Source organism: Mus pahari, chromosome 10, assembly GCF_900095145.1.
Source record: "Mus pahari chromosome 10, PAHARI_EIJ_v1.1, whole genome shotgun sequence".
NCBI classification, from domain to species: Eukaryota; Metazoa; Chordata; class Mammalia; order Rodentia; family Muridae; genus Mus; species Mus pahari.
Window position 1 is genome coordinate 67,112,623 of NC_034599.1, and position 2,765 is coordinate 67,115,387.

The 2,765-nt window shown below is 40.3% G+C and overlaps 1 pseudogene; it reads right to left on the bottom strand.

Annotated features, from left to right (window-relative positions):
• Positions 1 to 2,130: 2,130 nt before the first annotated feature.
• On the bottom strand, positions 2,131 to 2,231 carry LOC115064860 (annotated as a pseudogene).
• Between the last annotated feature and the right edge of the window lie 534 nt (positions 2,232 to 2,765).

The following is a 2,765-nucleotide window of genomic DNA, read 5'->3' on the forward strand; positions in this document are numbered from 1 at the left end:
GGGAGGGAGGATTTAAAAGAAAAAAAAAGACAATTAGACAACACTGTAGCATGACCCCAGCTGGTTCTGAGGCTGAAGTGGGTTTATTTTTTCCCAGTCTGCTTTTATTCCATTTTAATAACATGCAAATAATAAGGTCAGTTCTATGTTAAGAAACAAACAAGGCAATAAACACAAATAGTCAAGGAACAAATAAAGCAATAAACAAAGTCCCATGATCACCATTTCTAGAGGCTTATCAACACGAACATGATATCTGAGCCTACTTCCCTGCCCTGGCCCAATGTCAAATTCCTGCCAAGTTTCTAGGAGTAGCTCTAAAAGCCTCCACAAGGGACTTTGAAGTGGAAATTTTTGGATTCTTTGGAGGCTTAGTTGTGTCATGTGACTTTTTTTTTTTTTTCTTTCTGGAAACTATCTTATGAGAGGATGTTTTGCTGAAGCCGACACATGGTGTTTCCCGGAAGCTGTCATGTGAGAGGGCCTATGATGTTTTGCTGGAGCAGATACTTGAGAGGGTGCACAATGTTTAGAAAGAATATAAATATGAGCCCATACACTATGAGAAGAGACTCTTGTGTTGGTTTGCCTTGCAGTGCTTCACTGGTCTTCACTGGTCTTTGCTTGTTGTGACTTCATACCAAAAAACAAGCCAAAGAAGTTCTCGTGTTATTCTGGCTGCTTCCTGCCACTCCCGTAGGTGCTTGCTGATTTGGCAGTGCCTCATGGTTCTTCTGGATTGAGCTGCTGGTACTGATTTGTGGTTAGTGTTTGCTTTTGGACTGGACTGCTAGTATCCTGACAATGAAGAGCAGATCAGGCTGGAGAGAGGGCTCAGTGGTTAAGAGCACTGACTGCTCTTTCTGAGGTCCTGAGTTCAATTCCCAGCAACCGCATGGTGGCTCATAACCATCCGTAATGGGGATCTTATGCCCTCTTCTGGTGTATCTGAAGACAGTGCCAGTGTACCCACATACACACATACATGAAATAAATAAATAGTTAAAAAAAAAAAAAGAGTAGAATCACCCCAAAGAATTACTACTAAACAGGTCCACAAATCCCTGTTGCTTAACCTTCTTTCTCCCCAACCTCTGGCCAATGGGTTAGAAGGGAGGTTGAAGAGTTTAAGAACCCTAAATAAAGTAGGTCTTGAAAAAAAATCAAAGCCTACAGACATGAGTTTTAGGTGAGCTACTCCAAAATAAGAAATTAGCATCTTGATGCTCCATGGATACTTTGGCATGCAGATTTTAAGGGGAAACTATGATGGTGATATACAATAGTTTCTAGGATAAATAACTGCTGCTGTGATTTATAGTATTGAACTCTGGAACATTGGCCATTTGTAGTTTACTGAAGAACACAAATTACTTTCTGAAGACAACCTCATCCTTATTCCTAGCATTGATTGCTCTGGCAATACTCCAAGCACCAGGTGGAGTGATTTTTCTAACTAGTTAGTTTTTTGCATGTTTTAATATTCAGTAGCTACCTCCAGTTCTGTTGATTATTAAGACATGTGGTGCTGTGTTTAATTAACAACAATGAATCTTTGTTTTCTAGATTCTGTGTGTGTGTGTGTGTGTGTGTGTGTGTGTGTGTGTGTGTGTGTGAATTTCAAATTCAGAGCTGTTCACTATTTTCTCAATGCTTAGTTGAAAGTAACACTAAGGAGGAATACTTGCAAGACTGCAGTCATCAATTTCTGATACACTAAAATAGACCTCCATGTGAAGACTCTTGTCTACAAAGATGACCATTCAAACAGCTTTGCTCTCCTAAGAAATAGAAAACAGGGCCTGCATTTATAACCTAGTATCTGCACTGCTTCGGAATGATATATTACTCAGAGAAGCAGAATGTAGGCATAGCTTTGATTGTGTCTTTTAAAAGATTTGTTTATTTTTATGTGTTTTGATGTTTTGCCAGCACATCTGTGTGCAGAATGCGTGTGGTGCATTTGGAAGCCAGAAGAGAGCACTGAATCCTCTGGAATTTGTGTTGTAGCTGATTGTGAGATATCATGTGTAGTGTTCTCTAGCCTACAGACATGGACACACACACACACACATACTATATATACATATATACATGTCCCCCAACACAGTCACGAACAAATAATTTTTTTAAAATATGGGATATTTCACAAATTTGTTTCACCTTATACAAGGGCTAGGCTAGTCTTCTGTGTTTCATTTCAATTCTAATATATGTGTTCCAATATCTGCCAGTCTGAGCCAGGCATGGTGGCACACGCCTTTAATCCCAGCACTCGGGAGACGGAGGCAGGCAGATTTCTGAGTTCGAGGCCAGCCTGGTCTACAAAGTGAGTTCCAGGACAGCCAGGGCTACACAGAGAAACCCTGTCTCAATAATAATAACAATAATAATAATAATATCTGCCAGTCTGAGCCTTTCCTTTGGAGTTATACCATATTTTTTCAATAAAAGATTTATTTTTATTCAGTTTATATCCCAATCACAGCCCCCTCTATAGGCTTAGATTTTTTTGTTTGTTTGTTTTCGTTTTTCAAGACAGGGTTTGAAGACCAGGCTGGCCTCGAACTCAGAAATCCACCTGCCTCTGCCTCCTGAGTGCTGGGATTAAAGGCATGCGCCACCACGCCCGGCTAGATTTTTTTAAAACCTATTTTTAATAAGGATTTTTAAATCCTTTGACCCCCCCACTTCTAAGCCCGCTGCCCAAAAGTAGGAGAGAAAAGATGGTTGTTAGCACCAGGATACTCCAAGCCCCGCCTAAC